A 26,163-nucleotide genomic window follows, 5' to 3' on the forward strand; every position below is an offset into this window, starting at 1 on the left:
GGCTCTAGAACCCCCTTGGAAGAGGGTGGACGAAATCTTTAGGGGAAACCCTAATAATTTCGTCCATAGGGGCTTGGATAAGGCCCTTGGGTTTGCTTAGGCCCTAAGCAAAGGATAACTAGGGTTTCCCTTAAACCCTAGTTCCCTCAACTATTTAAGGAGCCTCCTGGCTCACATTTTGTGTACTGATTCTTTGGAAGAATACCTTGGCCGAAATTGCATACTCCCTCTCCTCTCTCTTCTTCTACTTTCCTTCTTGCTAGTCATTGGGTGTGATTCCATTAGAGGCATTACACTTGTGGTGCTAAAGCTTCCAAGAAGATCAAGATCAAGATCAAGGGAATATCAATTGTTTGCTATAACAATTGAAAGGTATGTAAACCCTAAACCCTAGTTTACTATTTTCGAAAATAGCCTCTCTCCTCTAGGGTTCTTGTTTTGCAATTCAAAGTTGTATGTTCAATAGTTAAAACATAGATCCAAAGTAGGTTGCATGTGAACTTAGGAATTGTTTTATAGTTTATTTGTTGTACCTAAAACCCATCACAAGGTGCCATATCGCCTTGCGCCACCAGAGATGCAGGAGTTATCCTCACAGCTTCAAGAGCTGTTGGGGAAAGGATTTATCAGACCGAGTAGCTCACCTTGGGGAGCGCTGATCCTTTTTGTCAAGAAAAAGGATGGTTCACACCGGATGTGCATTGATTACCGGGAGTTGAAAAAGTTGACGGTCAAGAACCGTTATCCACTACCGAGGATTGATGATCTGTTCGATCAGTTGCAGGGAGCATCTTGGTTCTCCAAGATATATTTGAGGTGTGGATATCACCAGATGAGGATGCGAGATGAGGATATCCAGAAGACGGCGTTTAGGACTCGTTATGGGCACTATAAGTTTGTGGTGATGCCTTTTGGGCTCACCAATGCACCAGCAGCGTTCATGGATCTCATGAACAGGGTATGCAGACAGATGTTGGACAGGTCGGTGATTGTATTCATCGACGATATTCTGGTGTATTCGAGATCTAGAGAGCAGCATGAGGAGCATCTGAGAGAGATTCTCGGAGTTTTGAGATCGGAGAGGCTCTATGCCAAATTCTCCAAGTGCGAGTTCTGGTTACGGGAGGTCCAGTTCTTGGGGCATCTCGTTAACCAGAATGGGATAATGGTCGATCCGACCAAGATTGAGGTTGTGATGAGTTGGGAGGTGCCGAGATCATCCACCGAGATCAGGAGTTTTCTGGGGTTGGCCGGCTACTATCGGAGATTTATCAAGGATTTCTCCAAGATTGTCGTGCCTCTCACCAAGTTGATCCGGAAGGGCGTTGCTTTTTCGTGGGGTCCGGAACAGTAGACCTCGTTTGAGACTCTTCGCCAGAGGTTGTGCGAAGCCCCGATGTTATCCCTTCTAGAGGGAATGGAGGATTTTGTGGTGTACTGCGACGCATCGATATCGGGGTAGGGTGCGGTGCTTATGCAGAGAGGGCATGTGATAGCGTATGCATCGAGGCAGCTGAAACCTCATGAGACGAGGTATCCTACCCACGATCTGGAGTTGGGGGTAGTGGTGTACGCCCTCAAGATCTGGCGTCACTATCTGTATGGGGTTCGGTGTACCATATACACGGACCACAAGAGTTTGAAGTATTTGATGTATCAGCCCAACCTGAATATGCGCCAGAGGAGATGGTTGGATGTGGTAAAGGATTACGATTGTGAGATCCTGTACCACCCGGGCAAAGCTAATGTTGTAGCTGATGCTCTGAGTCGTAGGGCAGAGAGTGCCCCGATTCGAGACACTTGCATGCGATTGACGGTGATGACTCTGGTGTTGGACACCATTCGGGAGGCCCAGGCAGAGGCCGTGACACCATAGAACCGCAAGAGGGAGCGGGTGATCGGGCAGGTATCTGAGTTCGTTACCGATAGCCGAGGGCTGATGACCTTTCAAGGTCGGATTTGGGTGCCGTATGCAGGCGGGGCATGTACCATTCTGATGGAGGAGGCGCACAGATCGAGGTTATCGATCCATCTCGGGGCCACTAAGATGTATTTGGATCTGAAAAGAGACTATTGGTGGCCCTGTATGAAGAGGGATGTTGCGTGGTTCGTTGAGAGGTGCTTGACCTATCGTCGGGTTAAGGCCGAGCACCAGCGTCCGCATGGCAAGTTGCAGCCACTTGAGGTTCCCCTGTGGAAGTGGGAACAGATTTCTATGGATTTTATCACCAAATTGCTGAGGACCGTCAGGGGCGTCGACGCAATTTGGGTGATCGTTGACCGGCTGACGAAGAGCGTTCACTTCCTTGCCATCAGTGAGAGCTCTTCTGCAGAGAGGTTGGCCGAGTTGTATGTGATAGAGGTGGTATCGCGTCATGGAGTACCGATCTCGATTGTGTCAGATCGAGATGTACGTTTCACTTCCAGGTTCTGGAAGAAGTTCCATGAGGAGTTGGGTACGAGGTTGCATTTCAGTACCGCCTACCACCCACAGACGGACAGACAGAGTGAGCGGACGATTCAGACGCTCGAGGACATGCTTCGAGCATATGTGTTAGACTTCGGAAGAAGTTGGGACACGTACTTACCGTTGGCTGAGTTTTACTATAACTAAAGCCACCATTCGAGTATTGGTATGCCTCCCTTCGAGTTGTTGAATGGGAGGAGATGTCAGACTCCCATTTGCTGGGGAGAGGTAGGGTAGCGCGTGATGGGTAGCACTGAGATAGTGCTTCAGACGACTGAGCAGATACAACAGGTCAGGCAGAGGTTGTTGACAGCTCAGAGTCGCCAGAAGAGTTATGCAGATAGGCGATGATCCGAGCTTGAGTTTCAGGTGGGAGACTTTGTACTCCTGAAGGTGTGTCCTTAGAAGGGAGTGATCCGATTCAGGAAGAGGGGCAAGCTGGGGCCCCTGTACATTGGTCCGTTCAGGGTGACTGCGAGGGTGGGCAGGGTAGCGTATCGTTTGGAGCTACCTGCGGAGTTGAGCCAGATTCATGATACCTTTCACGTGTCTCAGTTGAGAAAGTGTATGGCCGACGAGTCGGCGATGGTACCACTGGAGGATATTTAGGTGGATGCGAGCATGAATTACGTTGAGAGGCCAGTCGCGATTGTAGATTGTAAGATCAAGGTTCTGAAGAACAAGGAGGTGCCGCTGGTTCAGGTCCAGTGGCAACATCGGAGAGGGTCCGAGCTGACTTGGGAGCCGGAGCTGGAGATGCGGGAGCGGCATCCAGAGTTATTTGCAGAGCGAGACTTCGAGGACGAAGTCTGATTCTAGTGGGGGTGAATTGTAACATCCGGATTCCCAGGTATACTATGTTATTCATTATTTTGAGTTTGAGAGAAGGACTCAACGAGTCGACGCCTAGACTCGTCGAGTAGGATCGCGATTTGTTGACTGAATTAATGAAGGACTCGACAAGTCGGCAGGGTGACTCGACGAGTCTGTGCTGGTGGTAGAAACCCTAAATCTTTGGGCCTTTGCCCTATTTAAGGGTCCTTATAGCCCTCATTTGCAGCTACCAGTCCAGAGAGAGAAACCCTAGAGAGCTTGGGCGAGTTGTGTGTGAGAGCAAGTCGTTTTAATCCTTTTTGGTGTTATTTTGCAAAGAAGAAGGTGTTTCCAGTTAGAGGAGGTCAAGAGGATTGCTAATCCGTGGTTTTCAAGCTTGGATCTGCAGTATTGAGGTAGCAAATCGAACTCTCCTTCTGTTTTGGTTAAGATCTATGAATCTAGGGTTTTCTATACCCTTTTTATGGCTTGAATTGATGAGTTTATGGTCCCTTTATGTGTTAGACTTCAGATCTGGACCCATAGAGGTCCAGAGAGCATTATCCATCTTGCTTGATGAAGTGTTACGGAAGGAATGAACTTAGGTTGCCATTTTTTAGGCTATTTCTTCAAAAGGAACCATATATGTGTTGCATGAGTGTAAAGGTTTCACCTTTACGTGATTAGTGGGTATGGAAAGGTCTGATCTATAGGTTAGAGAAGCGGATCTCATCTCAGAAGGTCATTTGAGTGTTACCATGGACGTTACTCGCCGAGTTCATAAGTGGACTCGACGAGTCGAGTCGGGGTTGCCCCGCGATTCCTGATAGGAGTAACCCGTCGAGTGAAGGGATGACTCGACGTGCCAAGTAAGGGTAGAAGGATTCAGAGGACCCGCATGGACTCGCCGAGTCGCCCATGTGCACTCGACGAGTCGGGTCAAAGTTTGACCGTTGACTTCAGTTGACCTTAGGGTTTTGGTCAAGCTGATTTAGGAGAGTTCAGGGAGGGGTAGAATGGCCTTCTACCTAATCTTTAGAGATGAGACTATGAGAGGGTATTGATCAGGAATGTTATTCAGATGATAGGAGGAGGCTAGGTCGGGACGTCAAGCACGAGAGTTTATCCGACTTCGTACAAGGTGAGTCTTCTCACTATACTGTACCTAGGATGGTACCTATGTGTGACCGGAAGGTCTTATATGCTATGAGATGTATGTGTTGTATGCTGTTATATGATATGTATGTGTTATGTATCTTATGAATGAGAAGGACCGGAAGGTCATTATGATGTGGACCGGAAGGTCATGATGATATGGACCGGAAGGTCCTTACGGGTAGGACCGGACGGTCTACTAGGGTTGTGGGGTGGAAGTCCTCTGAGACACAGTGATCGGAAGGTCATATAGCCTTGATTGGCATATGTACGTATGTGGTATTTTGTGGAACTCACTAAGCATTTATGCTTACAGTTGTTGTGTTATGTGTTTCAGGTACTAGTGAGGATCGCGGGAAGGCCCCAACATGATCCATACACAATCATGGAGTTTATGTCTTGAGATTTTGGGATATGTTTTGTTATGATAACATTGGATACATTATGTTTTGATATTACCTTATGAATAAAAGTATGTTTTAAAAATGAAAAAATTGTTTTGGAAATTTATGTTGTTACAAATATATATATATATATATATATATATATATATATATATATATATATATATATATATATATATATATATATATATATATATATATATATATATATAAGATCAAGTCGTTTACCGGTAGTAGGTCTCATTCACGAAGCCGGTCTATAAGGGGGTATAAGGTTGTTGCCTATTAAATGGCAACTTAATGGGTGTCCACTCTCACCCACCGCTTCCTTGACTGGTGGAGGGTCGTTAGCCGAACGGATAGGACAATGACTTTAAATACTCATTACAACTATGATGGTTATAAAGTAACTTAAAGTTTTTATAAATTCCCAATCTTAGTTACTTTAGAAAAATGTGAATATGGTGCTAATCCATGAAATTACACTTTGCACTTTGCTTAAGTCGTTAGTGGAGAGTGTGTTGTTAACCGGCACACTAACCTGGACTTAACAAGGTAGGCAAAGGGTGGCTTAAGGTTTATCATAGATCGGTGGAGCGCGTATGGTTCACCGGCACATAGATTAGGTGATAAACATTAAGTGTACCAAGTAATTTGCATGGTTAATTCACACCTTGTTCTGTGATCCTCGGCATCCCAGTCACAAAACTTAAAGGGCACATTCGAGATTGAAACAAGCCATTGAAAATTTCAATTAATCTTAAAAGAATCTAGGAGTTTCAAAACCAATTAAAACCTAATAATTTATTTCGTTTTTATGGTGGAAATTGGTGAATCGTCATTCACCTACCTTCAAATATTTTAGAGCTTGGATTACGACATCCCTCTTCTAAGTTATAAAATATTGTGTTGGGTCCTAGCCTTAATATTACATTTGGGTGTCTTATTAAGGACTATCTTTATATCTAATCTACACTTGTCCTTCTTTCTTTTCAGATGTCTTCCAACAATGCTGCTTCTGGCTCAAACGCTACGGACTCCTTCTCTCTCATGAACCTTTATGGGAGAATCATCTTCGATGGTTCCAACTTTATGGATTGGATCCGGAACATCAGGATGGTAACTCGTTACGAGGACAAGGAATATGTCCTCGGCAAGGAGCTTAAGGAACTTGATGAGTCGTCTGCTACTCCTGAGGAGATCGCTGAATACCGGACTCATGAGAGAGATGACAGCAAAGTGGCCTGTATCATGTTGGCCACGATGACAGCCTAGCTCCAAAAGTCGTATGAGGAATATTACCCTTTTGAGATGCACCAGGACTTGATGGACCGCTACCATCAAAGTGCTCGTCAAGAGAGGTATGACCTCATCTCCTGCATGATAACAACCCAGATGAAGGATGGTGAACCCATCACAGGCCACATGCAGAAAATGCAAAGGTATGTGGACCGTTTGCTGAAATTGATGTGAACTTCCCCGAGGAGTTGGCATTTGACATCATTTTGCACTCCTTACCTTCGTGTCATGATCAATTTCGGATGACATACCACATGAACAAGGAGGAAGTTACACTCAACAAGCTTCAAGGACTTTTGAAGACTGCGAAAAGTGGTCTTAAAGGTAAGTCGGTTTTTATTACTCCTACTCCTACCGCGGCGCCTGTCTTGGCAATCGGGTAAGGTAAAGGGAAGAAGAGGAAGAGCCCTTCGAAGGGTACCAAGGGAAAGTCCCTTGATGTCTCCTCTTCGAGTGGAACCAAAAGAGGTTATGTCACTCCTTCTTCCAACCCTAAAGAGGCTGAATGCTTCTATTGCCATGAAAAGTCGCACTGGAAGTGAAACTGCCCAAAGTACTGCAAGATGTTAAGGATGGGAAAGTGAAACCCAACCATGCAGGTATTTACACTATATTGTCTAATAACTCACCCTATTCTACTTCTTGGGTCCTTGATACAGGTTGTGGTATTCACATATGTTTTTATTTGCAGGGACTAAGAAGAAGTGATAATGTGGAGCATGGGAAGATAAACTTCATCATGGGGAATAGGAAAGTTACACCTGTCACCAAGATTGGAGTTTACTCTTTGTTGCTAAGTAGTGGGTTAACATTAGATTTGAATAAATGTTGTTACTCGTCTGAAATGGCGAGAAATATTATTTCCTTTCATGGTTTGTACAAACAAGGGTTTACCTTTTTCGTTTGATAATGAATGTGGTGGTATTAATGCTTTCTTTAGTAATGTTCTTTATTTTAAAGCATTACGTTGTGATGGTGTATGTGAAACTGTGTCAGTTGTAGATAACCTAGGAAATAATGTGTTGTGTATTGATTCTTCCACTAGCTTGGATAAAGCATCATTATGGCATTGTCGTCTTGGACATGTAAGCAAGAAACGCATAGGCCAACTCCAAAAGGATGGAATCTTGGAGTCGTTTGACCTAAAGTCGGATGACAGTTGTGAATCTTGTTTGCTTGGGAAAATGACAAAGTCAGCCTTCACTGGTACTTGTGCTAGGGGTGAGGGTTTGTTGGATCTCATACATACTGATGTGTATGGACCCTTCAGAACCGCCACAAGGGATGCTAACCGCTTCTATGTGACTTTTACTGATGATTATAGTAGATATGGATATGTCTACCTAATAAAGCATAAGTCAGAAACCTTTGAAAAGTTCAAGGAGTTTAAACATGAAGTGGAGAATCAGTTGGGCAAGAGCATTAAGATGCTTCGATCTGATCGAGGTGGTGAGTATCTTAGTACAGAGTTCCTTGAATATCTTAAGGAATGTGGGATTGTCTCACAATTGACACCTCCCAGGACACCGCAGTTGAATGGTGTCATTGAGAGGCGTAATCGGACCTTGTTGGACATGGTTCGTTCCATGATGAGTCGAGCTTCACTACCAATCTCATTTTAGGGGTATGCCTTAGAGACTGTCGCCCATATCCTTAATCTAGTCCATACAAAGAAGGTTGCCAAAACACCTCACGAGATGTGGACTGGAAAAGTTCCCAATCTAGATCACATCAATATTTGGGGTTGCGAGGCTTTTTTGAGGCGCGAGACTCACGATAAGCTCGAACCTCGAAGTGAGAGGTGTATTGTCATCGGCTACCCACATAAATCATTTGGTTACCTCTTCTATAGACCCAATGATAATGTGGTCTTTGTAGCAATGAGAGGAGTCTTTCGCGAGAGAGAGTTCATAAGCCAAGGAAACAGTGGGAGGCAAATTGACCTTGAAGAAATTCAAGAGTCAAGTGGTGAAGGAACCTCAAACCCTTGCAATCAACCCGAGGAGAAAACTTTTGTTGATCCGACTGAAGAGTATGTACGTCTGAGGCGTTCTACGAGAGTTAGGAATGCAACCGAGCATTACTATGGTTTCCATATTACTGCGGAAGGTGATACACTTATTAGTGATAGCACACTGGTAAGTCTGGATGAACCTAATAGCTACACGGAAGCCATGGCAGGACCTGAGGCTGCCAAATGGAAAGAGGCTATGGACAGCGAGATACAGTCCATGTATGAAAATCAAGTTTGGAACTTGGTTGATAATGTACCAGGTCGTAAGACATTCGGGTGCAAATGGATCTTCAAGAAGAAGACTGACATGGATGGTAATTTACAAACTTATAAGGTGCGACCGGTTGAAAAGGCCTTTTCTCAAACTCCGGGAGTTGATTATGATGATACCTTTTCACCAGTAGCGAAGATTAAGTCTATTAGGGTTATGCTAGCCATTGCTGGATTTCATGACTATGAAATATGGCAAATGGATGTCAAAACCACTTTCCTTAATGGAAAGTTGGCTGAGGATGTTTACATGAGTTAGCCAGAGGGTTTTGTCAGTACAGAGTACCCTAATCAAGTGTGTAAGCTTAAGAAATCCATCTATGGATTGAAACAAGCACCTCGCAGATGGAATCTTTGTTTGGATGAGAAAGTCAAAGAGTTTGGCTTTTCGAGGAGCGAAGATGAGTCCTGTGTATATGTCAAGGTTAGTGGGAGTATAGTTAGCTTTTTGGTATTGTATGTGGATGACATACTACTCATAGGAAATCACATCCCAACTCTGCAGGAAGTGAAGTCCTGGCTTGGGAAGTGTTTCGCTATGAAGGACCTTGGTGAAGCTACCTATATCCTAGGGATAAGGATTTTGAGAGACAGGAGTAAGAGACTAATTGGACTTAGTCAGAGTACCTACCTGGATAAGGTGCTGAAGAGGTTCAGCATGCAAAATTCCAAGAAAGGAGAGTTATCGATCCCCAGTAAAGCTAGATTGCGTAAGACTCAGAGCCCGGGTACTGAGGCTGAGATAGTTGAGATGAGTCGAGTACCGTATGCTTCCGCTGTAGGCTCGATCATGTATGCTATGAATTGTACTCGTCCTGATGTGGCCTTTGCTTTGAGCATGGTCTGCAAATATCAGGGGAATCAAGGCAAGGATCACTGGACTACGGTAATGAACATTCTCAAGTACCTATGGAGGACTAAGGACTGGGTCCTTACCCTCGGTGGGAGTGATAGCTTGAGAGTAGTAGGGTATAGTGATGCTAGCTTCCAGACTGATATGGATAATTTCCGCTCTCAGTCAGGCTGGGTCTTTACCTTAAACGGAGGAGCAATTAGTTGGAAAAGTTCCAAGCAGGAGATAGTGGCTGATTCAACTTGCAAATCAGAGTATATAGCAGCAAGCGTGGCAGCAAAGGAGGCTATATGGCTAAAAAACTTCATTGGAGACCTTGGAGTTGTACCAGCTATAAAGGAGCCTATGGAGATTTTCTGTGATAGTAAAAGTTCAATTGCTTTAGCCAAGGAACCAAGGGATCACGGAAGATCCAGACACATCGACGGAAAATACCATTTCATCATACATCGAATAGAAGAAGGACTCCTTGTGGCAAAGAGGGTATCATTGGATGAGAACCCAGCAGATCCCCTCACGAAGGGACTGGGTAGGGTTAAGCATCTTCAGCATGCAAGGCGTATAGGGCTAAAGGATGATATTAGTTATTTTAAAAATTTGATAGCTTTAAACTTTGTAAAGTGTAATTGACATTTGATGATAAATAAAAGTTGTTGTTTATTTATGAGTAAAGTGTTGCTATGTTTTGTCAATCGTTTACTATCATTTCATTTTGCATGTTTTGACTTCCAGAAAAATTATGTTATGGTATATCATATTATTAAAATTCTCCACAGTCGGTCATATGTTGGAAGTAGATATGAATCAAGATTATCATGAAGCTGGCTTGTAGATGTCTAAAGTGTTGGATATAGCAAGAGTTGCTACAACATTCATGAGTGCTCATAAGTTCTGAGTATTGGATTCAACCCATGCTCACTTGTATCACTTCATGGAATTTATCTCGAGTGATTGTGAGACGGTAATATCATATAAGTCTTCAAACCTAGAGATATGAGTTGCTTATACATTGATTGTACGAAAACGCATTGGTAACTCGATGTTATAAAACGTGCCTTTGTGTATAATTCAACAAGTAGTAGAACAAGCATATGAGCCGAAGTTTATCTGTTCCTTCTTGGACTAGAAGCAATATCTTGGTCCCTCGATGATTTTGTTGTGACCTATGTACCAGGCCCGGTCAGAACTAAATTGATGTGTTCGATAAAGTTCTATGTCAAACAAATCGGAAATCGGGAAAACAAACTGTTGGACAATAAGTACGACATTGTTCCATGTATTTGTCCGGCTGATATCTAGAACAGAGGATTATGTGATCACTTATCTTAAACGGCGTATCATCATCACCTCAGTTCCGCGAGACTTTGAAAGAGCTACGATTGCTGATTGGTTCTTGAAGTCATTCTTGTAGTTATAGTTATTAGACTTATCCAAGTAGGAGACTGTTAGATTAGGTGTCTAAGTTCATAACTATTTCTGGAATGTACTTGACCCGGTTTCCATGGTCCATTTGGGTTACATGGCATTGCAACACCTGGATAGACAAAATGAGAGAAAAGACACTTAAGGTTTATTAATATATTATAAGTTCTAATATATTAATAATATTATTTAATTAGTATTGGTCAAGAATTAATTTAGAATTAATTTGTTGATCAAAAGGAGACTAATTAAATATATGGGGTTGATTGTGTAAATCATCCATTCTTATATAGTGGGTAATGATCCATGGTTTATTGAATTGGGCTAAAACCCATAAGGTGCTCCATGGATAGTCCATGGAGGTTATAAACCCATGGATCATGGAATATGAAAAGCCATGTCAATTAGGGTTTACATGTTGTAACCCTACTTGTGACACAACTATAAAAGGACCGCATGGTCTACCAAAATCGGCACTATGTGTAGAACAAGAGGGCTAGCCGATTTTGAGTGAGTGTGGACTTCTCTCAAAGTTATTCCAAGTGTTGTGGTGTTGTGTGAAACATTTGAGGCATCACACTTGAGGTGCTAGGCTCACAAGGTTCTCAAGGAATCCAAGCAACAAGAAAGGTATGTTCTCCTACTAGCTTTCATGTTTCAAAGTTCCCATGCCATGCTAGTTAGGTTAAGAACCTTGGAAAATCAAATTTGCATGTATATTAGTAAAACATAGATCCAAGGTTTCTAGGGTGGCATGTACACCTTAGGAGTGTTAGAATGCTCAAAACCCTTTAGCATGATCCCTTGGTTCCTTAGCTAAGGCGACCGCACCCTCGTTGTCATAAAAAATCTCCATAGGCTCCTTTACAGCTAGTACAACTCCAAGGTCTTCGATGAAGTTCTTTAGCCATATTGTCACCTTCGATGCATCACTTGCTGCTATGTACTCTTGTTCGCACGTGGAATCAGCTACAGTCTCCTGTTTGGAACTTTTCCAAGTTACTGCTCCTCCATTTAAGCTAAATACCAAGCCCGACTGAGAGCAAAATTATCTCTGTCGGTCTGAAAGCTGCGTCACTATACCCCTATCACTCTCAAGTCATCACTCCCACCGAGGGTAAGGATCCAGTCCTTAGTCCTCCGCAGGTACATAAGAATGTTCTTTACCGTAGTCCAGTGAGGTTTACCAGGATTCCCTTTATATCTACTAAAAATGCTCAAAGCAAAGGCTACATCAGGGCGATTACATGTCATAGCATACATGATCGAGCCAACTCCTGAAGCATATGGTATTCGAGTCATTTATGCTATCTCAACATCGGTACACGGACTCTGAGTCTTACTCAGTTTGGTATTGCTCTGGATAGCCAATTCACCTTTCTTGGAATTCTCCATGCTGAAACATTTCAACACCTTGTCCAAGTAGGTACTTTGACTAAGTTGTATTTGTCTTCTACTCCTATTTCCCAATATCCTTATCCCTAGAATTTAAGTAGCTTCCCCAAGGAACTTCATAGCGAAACACTTCCCAAACTTTACGATCATGCAAGGCCTCTCAAGGCTAAAACACCCAAAACTAAGCTAAAGAAGGGGTTTAGGACATGAAGACGGTTCAATGCTCCATAAAGCTTGAGGCTTTAGGCCTAAAGGGCCTAGTAGTTTCCCGATCTGAGACTCATACCCTATGGGCAAGCTAAACTCGAGAATGGCCCTCATTTTGCACCAAAGAGCCCATAAACTCACATAAGAATAGATCTAAGGAATGGAAAGCCAAGGTAAAGACTTTTTACCTCCCACTGGATGCCAACACAATGTAGATACTGGATCTAGAAGCTTTCACTCGTTCCAAGCCTCTAAGTCCTCAAGCCATCATCAAGGAATGCACCAAAAACACACTTTTGGCCTCTCACACACACACACTTAGCTCGCTAGGGTTACTCTTTGGACATGAAAGGTGGTAAGGGAGGTGGGGTAAGGACTTAAGGTCCTTTAAATAGGCTACACACCCAAGAAATTTGGGTTTCATCACATAGCCTAACTCGTCGAGTCCATCCCTCCAAGTCGATGTATAGGCTTCCTAATCCACGCGTCCTGATCAACTCCTACACGATGAGTTGGGGCCAAATAACTCATTGAGTAGGCCCTTCAACTTGTACTAAATCCTCAAGTTCCACATCCAGGAATCGGGGTGTTACAATTCTCCCCCACTTGAATTAGATTTCGCCCTCGTAATCACTCTTTATCAACACATTGATCGAACCAAATAACCTGAGAAGCACCACCAGAAAATCTCATATCATATATTGATCTCCTTCCCAACACATATAAAACTGAAAGGAACTCCAACCCGAAAAGAACGGACCCCCTTGTCGTTGTAGTATCAGCTCTGACTCTCCAGAACTCGGAACTGTAGTGGTCTGTCTCCCCGACAGACCGCCCATGCAGAATATCACCATGACAATCGCTCATCGAATCTCGGACTGATAAAACACTTCCAACTCTGATTATCTCATCACGACTGATGGGGACAAGTCTTTGACCATAATTGGCTGTTGATTACTCATTTCAGATACACTAGTCGATCCAGATCATAACTCAAAAGGAACGGAGGGGTCATATCTCACCAAGGACCAACCATCAGTACTGCTATCAGAACCCATCTAAAGAATGAACCTCAATACTCTGTCCTTGGACACCAGAAGCATGACCATTCCCGGTCGGAACTATCCTATGATCTCTACAATCATAAGCGCCAACTTCCTCTCAATGTTCCTCCCAACACCAAGTACCAGGTCAGCTCTCGACCCAAGAATTGAATCTCCAAGGCTACCCTAGCCCATCCGGAAATATGACTTCATAGTCGTCCTATCCAACCGAGTTGTCTCATCCAATCACACTGAACTCAAAATCACGAAGTTCGCTTTACCCCAAGCGATTACTACAACCGATTTGAAATCGCACCCCACATCCGACCTCAGTCATCTACTACTTGCTAATTCATGCATGTTGTGGTCCTTCTCAGACCAACGAACCGATTCACCCAAGCCTAAAACATCAGATGGAAACACGTCCCACTCAGCATGAAATCCATCTGAAAACTCCGAATCCCAACTAGCTCGTCCTCCACACAGATAGAGCCAAACTCAACCACAAGAGTCTGGTCCGACACAGAATTGGAACCACTCTTCCCAATCTGGTACTCAACTCATGACCCATGTTCCATGAATCTTCACATGCCTTACACCTTGATCCTTCCAATTTGCGACAACCCTTCCCTAACTCAAAACATAACGGTTCCCGACCACCGCTGAGACCCCAGTCTCGCCCATGGTCCGGCAACCAGGTTCCCACAGAATCAATTGGCAAGGCTACCCAGGCCTAAGAACACCTCTGCGTCACACTCTGACTAGTGAATGCTACAGCTCCCCGCAGTCTTACAACACTCTCTCACTGGCTACTGAGTGTTACAGCTCCCCCTAGTCTTACGATTCTCTCTCTTACAGACTCATGGATGCTACGGCTCCCCCCCAGTCTTGCGATACTCTCTCTCACTGACTCATAGATGCTACGACTCCCTGTAATATTACAATAATCTCTCTTACTGACTCGTGAATACTATGGCTCCCCGCAGTCTTACGATACTCTCTCTCATTGACTCATGGATGCTACAGCTCCTCACTGTCTTGCGATACTCTCTCTCACTGACTCATGGATGCTACGACTCCCAGCAGTATTACAATACTCTCTCTTACTGACTCATGAATGCTACGGCTCCCCGCGGTTTTACAATTATCTCTCTTACTGACTCATGGATGCTACGGCTCCCCGCAGTATTACAATACTCTCTCTTACTGACTCGTGAATGCTGCAGCTCTTCGTAGTCTTACAACACTCTCTCACTCGCCATGGGCTCACCGCATGGTTTTCCCTGACAGTCCTAAGTGATTACTCCCACCTGGATCCACTCACTCTTTTATCACCCCATAATCTCATCATCAAGCTATCATCATACCGAGTTCACTAACTCATGCTCCGCGGTCCTACATAGATAGGCGTGCTCACCTACACAGATTATGCATCACTACTCTTGACGAAAATTCTCATAGACAAACCACTTCCCCTCAATACAGTTTACACCCCTAGACAATTCCCTTATGGCGACAATTAACTGATGGTCTCACATCTGGAATTATAGTCGCTTGATGTTCCACTTGCCATCTGACCAACCCAAGTCTCATAGTAATCCAACAATTTAGGGCATCGTACTCGGATACCTCATTACACCATCGCAGAATCTCACGATGTCTTGGCACGATCACTAATCTTCCACTCACACAAATCGAAGCCTTGAAGTACTCCAACTCACAACCTGAAGCACAGAGGAATCGTTAATGATTGAGAACACGTTAACGATAATCTAAATCCTCATCCTCTACTGATCAAGCCCATGCAAAACTACTCATAGCAACTCTGAAGTTGATTGACAAATCAGTTGCTGCCCTTCCCGGAGTACATATAACAACCTATACATCGAGCTATCAATCTATTAGCAATCGAATCATGACCTCAGCAACCCAACCATCTCGAAACTCAAACATTGGCAAACGCGAAGAACGCGGGCCACAATCAGATTCCTGTCCAACGGCCACCAGCTGTGAAGACACTCATTATCTCCTGAGCATATGCAACATGCATCCTCTCGCTGTGTACGTTGCCTTGACTACCATATGACCCCACTACAAACTGGCTCACCGGGTGTCGCATTCCTGACTCATGGAACGTACCACGCAGCACTCGATGATCTTCCAGATAATGACCAAATAACTCCAAGTATCTCGTATCTCAAATGAAAACCTCGGAATTGTAACGACATACATTTCCAAAACAATTTTTCATTTTAAAAACATACTCTCATTCATAAAATATCATAGTAATCCAATGTAACACATGTTATCTCAATAAACAAATCCCAAGATCCTCAAATACATAAATCTTCTCAGTGTGTACGGATCATGCCGGCGCCTTCCCGCGATCCTCGCTAGTACCTGAAACACATAACACAACAACTATAAGCATAAATGCTTAGTGAGTTCCTCAAAATACCACATGCAACACATACGCCACTCGAGGCTACAATACGACCCTCCGGTCGATGTGTCTCAGCGGGACCCTCCAGTCCCGTAGCTCGTTGGACCCTCTGGTCCGGTCATAGCTCGTCGGACCCTTCGGTCCAGTCTGTGTCGTTGGACCCTTCGGTCCGGTCTATATCGTTGGGCCCTCCGACCCGGTGTATTCAACAGATAGCATACATATAACACAATGTACATAACTCATATATATACACATAGCATACAAGACCCTCTGGTCTACACATAAATACCACTCTAGGTAATGTATAGTGAGAAGACTCACCTCAATGAAATCGGATAAACTCTCATGCTCAACGTCCCGACTTAGCCCCCTCCTATTATTTAGATAACATCCCCGATTAATATTCACTCATGATCTCATCTCTACAGATTGGGTAGAAGGCCATTCTACCTTTCCCTGAACTCTCCTGAATCAGTCTTGACCAGAACCCTAAAGTCAACGAAAGTCAACGGTCAACTTTGACCCGACTCGTCGAGTGCACAAGGGCGACTCGGCGAGTCCATGCGGGTCCTCTGAATCCTTTCAGCCTCTCTTGGCTCGTCGAGTCATCCTTCCACTCGACGGGTTACACCTGTCACGAATCGCGGGGCAACCCCGACTCGACTCGTCGAGTCCACTTACGGACTCGGCGAGTTTCCTCCATGTTTATCCTCAAATGACCTCCTAAGGTCAGATCTGCTTCCCTAACTATCAGATATACCCTTCAAATGTTCAAATGTCACGTAAAGGTGCAACCTTTACGTGCATGCAACCCACAACAAGTCATAAATGGAGAAATAACTCTAAAAATGGCAACCTAGTTCCCAATCTTTCATTTGCTTGCATAAAGCTGAGGGATAGTGACTCTATGGACCTCTCATGGTCCAGATCTGATGCTATTAACACAAAAGGGGGCCTCATATTCACTAGATCTTACATAAAATGGAGGTAAAAACCCTAAAATCATGAAATCTGTCATATCAACACGAAATAGAGGGGATTATACCTCCACAGATGAACTCTCAAGATGATTAGCCTAGATCCAAGCTCCCTTCACGCTCTAGATGGGTGTTTCCTTCTTCCTTCTAGCAAAACTACACCAAAAGTGATGTATTAGCCTCTTCTTGCTCTCAACTCTCTCAGTGCTCTCTCTATGGTTTCTCTGGGGTGCATTGGCCGCAAATGGAGGCCATAAAGACCTTTAAATAGGGCACATGCCCGGGGATTTAGGGTTTCACTTTATAGCGCGGACTCGCCGAGTCCACGTATCTACTCGTCGAGTCCGGTCATTAATCCAGTCAAGAACTCGCGATCCTACTTGGCGAGTCTGAGCGTCTACTCGCCGAGTCCCTCTATAAAACCCAAAATAAATAACTAAAATATGATACCTGGGAATCCGGATGTTACAATTCTCCCCCACTAGAATCAGACTTCGCCCTCGAAGTCTTGCCCCGCAAACAACTCTGGATGCTGCTCCCGCATCTCCAACTCCGGCTCCCAAGTCAGCTCGGACCCTCTCTGATGTTGCCACTGGACCTGGACCAGGGGAACCTCCTTGTTCCTCAGAACCTTGATCTTCCGATCCAAAATCGTGATAGATTCCTCAACATAATTCAACCTCGCATCTACCTGAATGTCCTCCAGCGGCACTACCGCTGACTCATCGGCTATACACTTCCTCAACTGAGACACATGGAAGGTATCATGAATTGTAACGCCGTAAATTTTCAAACAGATTTTTCATTTTAAAACCGCATACTTTTCATAAGAAATTATATAAAATATCGTTTATTCAAATTACAGAGCACAACTCCATTAATAATCCAGGATCCTCAAAATATAACTCTTTCTCTGGTGTGTACAATCAAGTCGGTGCCGTCCTGCGATCTCGAGAAAACCTGAAACACAAAACACATAACACGGTAAGCACAAAGCTTAATGAGTTCCCCAAAATACCACACACAACACATATTAGCCACTCGAGGCTATAACTCTTTTTAACCCTCTGGTCAATGTGTCTCAGTGGGACCCTCCAGTCCCATAACTCTGTGGGCCCTCTGGCCCTAACTCTGTGGACCTTCCGGTCCTAACTCTGTAAACTCTGTAACATGCATAACATACATCACATAGAAATCACATCATGCAAAAGCATACAAAATACTCTGTCACATAACTCTAATTACCACTCTAGGTAAAGTATAGTGAGAAGACTCACCTCGGATGAAGAACAGCTCCTATAATCACTGCTGCTACGCACCGGACTCTAACTCTGTGCCAAACCCACAATAATCTCAATTAGGAGCTATGTCCAACCTCTCACTTACTGGGTCTAAAGATAGACCACCTATCCGCCCATTAATGCCCTAAGTCCATTGGACCCACCAAGGCCCAATAATAAATGGGCCCTCACACGGCCCAAATCCCAACCAAAAAGGCAAGTCCAAACCAAAGGCCCAAAGCACATACATACACTTCTCTAGTCCAAGAGTCTATTACATGAGGTCCAAACTCCCGGCCCAACACTCAAGGCCCAACAAAATGCTTAGCCCAAAAACCCCCAGAAGGAGTTACGTGGGGCGTACCCCCCCTGGTACGCTCAGCATACCCAAACACTCAAGGAACTGATAGGGACCTCAACCCAGTACACGGGGCATACTGGAATTACGCGGCGCGTACCATCAAGCTTGCTTAATCCATTTTATGGGTCTTAACCCGTTAAGACCTTAGCTCAACTCTTGGATCTGGACTTCCTAACATCTCTTACTCCATAAAGTTAACAACTTTAAGCCTTTGCATGGCTGATAAGGCCACAACACATGAAAACTCTTGCTTTCTTAACCCAAAGTGCTCATAACTCATGCATGGGTAGATTCACACGATCAAGGCCTTATTAAGCTCTGGAGTGCATCAACTCATAAAGCCTCAAGCTTTGGACCAAAACCCCTAACATGGACCCTAATATGCACAAAACAAAAAGAGAGGGAAAGCTTGGAGCTTTATACCTTCAAATGGTGCTCTAGCTTCAAGAAAGCTCAGATCCACAGCCTGCTCTTCAACTTCACTCCCTTTCATGCTCCATCTTAACTCTTAAGAGTCCACAAGAACATAAACAAGCTCTTCATGGCCACCACAAGCTTCAAGAACGAATATTAGGGTTTGAGAGTGTTTAATAACTGAGGAAGGTGGCCAGAAATGAGACCATATCTTTCTTTTTATAGGGACACTTCACTTATTTAGGGTTTCCTTCTGTGCCTAGTACGCCCAGCATACCCCCCTGGTACGCCCAGCGTACTAGGTGGCTCTTCCTTAAGAAACACGCGCATCTGTACGCTATGCGTACACATACGTACGCCCAGCGTACTTCGCTGCCACACTTCTCCACTTTAGGGGCTCATCTTGCCAACTCTTTAAACTTCCATATCTTCTTTGATATAACTCGGATTCCAAAGATCCTCATACCTACGGAAAGGTGATGAGATGCTTTACGATTACAGAAACTCGCCACAACTCGAGACTTCCTCATGCCCGGCTCGTGGCCCACGAACCCTAATCATGGACCATCCGAATCAGGATGTTACAATTCTCCCCCACTCAATCAGATTTCGCCCTCGAAATCGCTTCTTATCAACACTTAGATTGAAACCAAACCCAAGAGGCACCAATTAAAAGGACCTCATATCCCACCACTATCTTTCCATGGATGCCTGAGTCCAAACAGGAACTCCCAAATCCAGAACCAAATCAAACCCTCTACCACTAAGATACCCCCTTGTTGACCTTCCCAAAATCGGGAACTCCAGTCGCTTGGCCCGCCGCCAAACCGTCCACTCATGTTATCACCATGATAGTCGCCCCTTGAACCTCAAACTCTGATAACTCACTGCTCCTCTGTCTTCACAAGACAGAATTCAACAATCGGCGATCGGTCACTCATACCAATGCACCCAAACAATCTGGATCACGCCCCAAAGAACGGAATGGTTCACATCCCACCAGGGTTCATTCACTGAAGTGCTATACTAACCCATCCGAATCAGTGAATTCTCAACATTCTGCCCTCAGACACAAGAGAATAATCGCGCTCGCTCATAAGTGTCCTCAGACACACAAAAAAAAATAACCATAAGCCTCAGCTCCATTTCATATACCCCTTTTAACACTGAGCACCAGGTCTGAACTCGACTCATCCGTTGAACCTCCAAGGTCCATTGTATTATCTCCACCGCCTCAATGGCTCCCTTCTCACAATAACTACCTCGGTCCATAGTGACACACAAGTCATGAAATTCGCTTTACCCCAACCGAATGCTATACACCCACTGAAGGTCGACTCAGCCCCAACCTATGTCGTTCACTGCTCAAAGTTCCATGCATCTCGCGGTACTTCCCGTACCCGAGTACTGACCTACACAGGTTTAAGACATCAGATGATAAACAATACCCCTCAATATGGAATCCATCTCTGATTCCAGGATCTCATCTCGTCTATCCAACACGCCACCCGGACTCAACTCAACTCGAGAGTTTGGTCCGACCCGAAGTAGGAACCATTCGTCCCAAAGACCCACTCAACTCATGACTCGCGACCCACAACTCATGCGTTCTTCACTTATCCAATTCCTTCGGATTGCGATGCCTACCCTTACTCAAAATACAATGATTCCTGATCATTGAGGAGACCCCGGTCTCGCCCCTGGTCCGACCACCAGGCTCCCAAAAACTCATAAATTAGGGCTACTTAATCCTAAGACTCTTCTGCGTCATGCTCTAAACAAGAGTGCTTCAACATAACAACCTCTCGCTAACTAGTGCATACTATGGCTCCCCATAGCATCACGACACCCCCTTCTCTCTGACTAGTGAATACTACGGCTCCCCGTAGCATCACAACACCCTCTCTCTGACTAGTGAGTACTACGGCTCCCCGTAGCATCACAACACCCTCTCTCCGACCAGTGAGTACTACGGCTCCCCGTAGCATCACAACATCCTCTCTCCGACCAGTGAGTACTACGGCTCCCCGTAGCATCACAACACCCTCTCTCCGATCAGTGAGTACTACGGCTCCCCGTAGCATCACAACACCCTCTCTCTGACCAGTGAGTACTACGGCTCTCCGTAGCATCACAACTTCCTCTCTCTAACCAGTGAGTACTACGGCTCCCCATAGCATCACAACACCCTCTCTTTGACTAACTCATTGAACTGCAGCTCTTCGCGGTCTCACTCCGCTAACTCTTACCACTTCACAATCTCACTCTCAGATCGACGCCACACTGCGATCATTACTTATGCTCTACGGACCATCCATAGATAGGTGCACGCACCTACCCGAATTATGCACCACGATAACTGACGAAAATCGTCATAACAAAACACCTTCCCTTGCTGCAATCCATTGCCTTAAATAATCCACTTGCCGTCTCAACTCGCGACCCCAAAATTATCAGAAATTCAAGACATTAAATTCAGATACCTCGATACACCACCCTAGAACCTCACGATGTCTCGCCTCAGCCACTGATCTTCTTGATATACAAAAAAATGTTTAGCCCAAAAACCCCCAGAAGGAGTTACACGGGGTGTACCCCCCCCCTGATACGCTCAGCGTACCCAAACACTCAAGGAACTGATCGGGGACCTCAATCCAGTACGCGTGGCGTACTGGAATTACGCGGCGCGTACCATCAGGCTTGCTTAATCCATTTTCTGGGTCTTAACCCGTTAAGACCTTAGCTCAACTCTTGGATCTGGACTTCCTAACATCTCTTACTCCATAAAGTTAACAACTTTAAGCCTTTGCATGGCTGATAAGGCCACAACACATGAAAACTCTTGCTTTCTTAACCCAAAGTGCTCATAACTCATGCATGGGTAGATTCACACAATCAAGGCCTTATTTTTATGGTTCTCCACCACAAGAAACACTTAAAAAGACAGGTTATTAAGATTTGGAGTGCATCAACTCATAAAGCCTCAAGCTTGGGACCAAAAACCCTAAAATGGACCCTAATATGCACAAAACAAAAAGAGAGGGAAAGCTTGGAGCTTTATACCTTCAAATGGTGCTCTAGCTTCAAGAAAGCTCAGATCCACAGTCTGCACTTCAACTTCACTCCCTTCCATGCTCCATCTTAACTCTTAAGAGTCCACAAGAACACAAACAAGCTCTTCATGGCCACCACAAGCTTCAAGAACGGATATTAGGGTTTGAGAGGGTTTAATAACTGAGGAAGGTGGCCAGAAATGAGACCATCTCTTTCTTTTTATAGGGACACTTCACTTATTTAGGGTTTCCTTCTGTGCCTAGTACGCCCAGCGTACCCCCCCTGGTACCCCCAGCGTACTAGGTGGCTCTTGCTTAAGAAACACGTGCATCTGTATGCTATGCGTACACATACGTACGCCCAATGTACTTCGCTGCCATACTTCTCCAATTTAGGGACTCATCTTGCCAACTCTTTCAACTTCCATAGCTTCTTTGATATAACTCCGATTCCAAAGATCCTCATACCTACGGAAAGGTGATGAGATGCTTTACGATTCCAAAAACTCGCCACAACCCGAGACTTCCTCATGCCCGCCTCGTGGCCCACGAACCCTAATCATGGACCATCCGAATCAGGATGTTACATGAATCTGGCTCAACTCCGCAGGTAGCTCCAAATGATACGCTACCCGGCCCACTCTCGCGGTCACTCTGAACGGACCGATGTATCGGGGCCCCAGCTTGCCCCTCTTCCTGAACCGAATCACTCCTTTCCAAGGAGACACCTTCAGGAGTACGAAGTCTCCCGCCTGGAACTCAAGCTCGGATCCTCGCCTATCCGCATAACTCTTCTGACGACTCTGAGCCGTCAATAACCTCTGTCTAACCTGCTGTATATGCTCTGTCGTTTGAAGCACTATCTCGGTGCTACCCATCACACGCTGCCCTATCTCTCCCCAGCAAATGGCAGTCCGACACCTCCTCCCATACAACAACTCGAAGGGAGGCATACCATTACTCGAATGATGGCTGTTGTTGTAGGAAAACTCAACCAACGGCAAGTACGTGTCCCAACTTCTCCCGAAGTCCAACACATATGCTCGAAGCATGTCCTGGAGTGTCTGAATCGTCCGCTCACTCTGTCCGTCCGTCTGGGGGTGGTAGGCGGTACTGAAATGCAACCTCGTACCCAACTCCTCGTGGAACTTCTTCCAGAACCTGGAAGTGAAACATACATCTCGATCTGACACAATCGAGATCGGCACCCCATGCCGCGATACCACCTCCCTCACATACAACTCTACTAGCATCTCAGCAGAAGAGCTCTCACTGATAGCAAGAAGATGCGCGCTCTTCGTCAGCCAGTCGACGATCACCCAAATTGTATCGACACCCCGTGCGGTCCTCGGTAATTTGGTGATGAAATCCATAGAAATCTATTCCCACTTCCATTGGGGAACCTCAAGTGGCTGCAACTTGCCATGCGGACGCTGGTGCTCGGCCTTAACCCTGCGACAGGTCAAGCACCTCTCAACAAATCATGCTACATCCCTCTTCATACAGGGCCACCAATAGTCCCTCTTCAGGTCCAAATACATCTTAGTGGCCCCGGGATGGATCGAGAACCTCGATCGGTGCGCCTCCTCCATCAAAGTGGTGCGCGTCCCGCCTGCATACGGCACCCAAATCCGACCCTGAAAGGTCATCAGCCCACGACTATCGGTAACAAACTCAGGTACCTGCCCAATCACCCGCTCTCTCTTACGGTGCTCTGGTCTCACGGCCTCTGCCTGGGCCTCCTGAATGGTGTCCAACACCGGAGTCATCACTTTGAATCGCATACAAGTGTCTCGAATCGGGGCACTCTCTGCCCTACGACTCAGCGCATCAGCTACAACATTACCTTTGCCCGTGTGGTACAGGATCTCACAGTCGTAATCCTTTACTACATCCAACCATCTCCTCTGGCGCATATTCAGGTTGGGCTGATCCATCAGATACTTCAAACTCTTGTGGTCCGTGTATATGGTACAATGAACCCCATACAGGTAACGGCGCCAGATCTTGAGGGCGAACACCACTGCCCCCAACTCCAGATCGTGGGTGGGATACCTCGTCTCATGAGGCTTCAGCTGCCTCGATGCATACGCTATCACATGACCTCTCTGCATAAGCACCGCACCCAACCCTGATATCGATGTGTCGCAGTACACCACAAAATCCTCCATTCCCTCTGGAAGGGATAACACCGGGGCTTCGCACAACCTCTGGCGAAGAGTCTCAAACGAGGCCTGCTGCTCAGGACCCCACGAAAAAGTAACGCCCTTCCGGGTCAACCTGGTGAGAGGCACGACGATCTTGGAGAAATATTTAATAAATCTCCTATAATAGCCGGCCAACCCCAGGAAACTCCTGATCTCGGAGGGGGATCTCGGCACCTCCCAACTCATCACCGCCTCAATCTTGGCCGGATCGACCAATATCCCATTCTGATTAACGAGATGTCCCAGGAACTGGACCTCTCGTAACCAGAAATCACACTTGGAGAATTTGGCGTAAAGCCTCTTCGATCTCAGAACTCTGAAGATCTCCCTCAAATGCTCCTCATGCTGCTCTCTGGATCTCGAATACACTAATATGTCATCGATGAACACGATCACCGATCGATCCAACATCGGCCTACACACCCTGTTCATGAGATCCATGAACGCTGCCGGTGCATTGGTGAGCCCGAAAGGCATCACCACGAACTCGTAATGCCCGTAACGATTCCTGAACGCCGTCTTCTGGACATCCTCATCACGCACTCTCATCTGATGATATCCAGACCTCAGATCAATCTTGCAGAACCAAGACGCTCCCTGCAACTGATCAAACAAATCATCAATCCTCGACAGTGGGTAACGGTTCTTGACCGTTAACTTGTTCAACTCCTGATAATCAATGCACATCCGGTGTGAACCATCCTTTTTCTTGACAAAAAGGATCGGCGCTCCCCACGGCGAGCTACTCGGTCTAATAAATCCCTTCCCCAACAACTCCTAAAGCTGTGAGGATAACTCCTGCATCTCTGGTGGCGCAAGGCGATAGGGCGCCTTGGCGACAGGTGCCGCTCCCGGAACCAAATCAATGCGAAACTCCACCTGCCTCTCGGGAGGCACACCCGGCAACTCCTCGGGGAAAACATCCGGGAACTCACGCACTATCGGCACATCATCAACAGAACTAGGCCTCTCCGCTGCTACTCGTGTGTCCATCACGTAGGCCACAAACCCACTACAACCCTGCTGTAGACTCTGCCTCGCTCTAGCAGCCGAACAGAATGCTGACCCTGAACGGGTACCCTCGCCGTACACCGTAAGAACTCCCCCACTAGGGTCTCGTATGGTCACCAACTGTCGCTCGCAGTCGATAACCACTCCAAACCTGCTCAACCAGTCCTTTCCCACGATGACACAGACATCTCCCATCACAATCGGGACCAAATCAATCGGAAACTCAACGCCGAAGATCTTGAGTACACATCCTCGGATCACATCAGTAGCATACACAGCTCGCTCGTCGGCTATAGAAACTCATAGAGGTCGACTCAATGCCTCTCGCTGAACACTGATGTGCTGACTAAATGCTAATGACACGAAAGATCGACTCGCACCTGAGTCGAATAACACCAACGCAGGTACAAAACTCACAAGAAAAGTACCTAAGCATAACACAATATAGCACAAAATCTCAAACTCAAAATAGGTAAGTAAAAGAATACATATCGGCCACGACATCGGGCGCTGCACGGACCTCCTCCGCTATCAACTGGAAGGCTCTCCCGCGAGCCTTCGGTGCCTCGGCCTTCGTTGGCCGGACCTCGATAGCTCTAGCAGCAGGTGTAGACCCCTGTGCTGATCCTTGTAGTAGCTGAGGGCACTCAACCTTCCGATGGCCGGTCTGGTTGCAATGAAAGCAAACCGATAATCCCTTTGGGCAATCCCTCACGAAATGCCCCTCCTTCCCACACTTGTAACATACCCCAGCTCTGCACACCCCCTCGTGATTCTTGCCGCACTTCCCACAAGTGCGGCCCTTCGGATCCCCAGATCTCGAATCAGCGGGCTTTGCCCGCTTGGCTGTCGGCTGCGCCTGTGTCGGTCGTCTGTCCCTCCTCTGAGACTCGGCCTCCTCCCTAACCTGAGTCTCCAGCTCAATCTCTCTCTTTCGGGCATTTTCCTGAAGCTCGACAAATGTCCGGTATGACGAGTTCGCCACGAACTCACAGATATCTCTCCTCAGTATGCTCAAGTACCGACTCATACGTGCCTGCTCAGTCGACACGTGCTCAGGGCAAAACAACGC

This window comes from Lactuca virosa, chromosome 6 (genome assembly GCF_052849685.1).
Source record: "Lactuca virosa cultivar CGN04683 chromosome 6, Lactuca_virosa_CGN04683_v6, whole genome shotgun sequence".
Taxonomy (NCBI): Eukaryota; Viridiplantae; Streptophyta; class Magnoliopsida; order Asterales; family Asteraceae; genus Lactuca; species Lactuca virosa.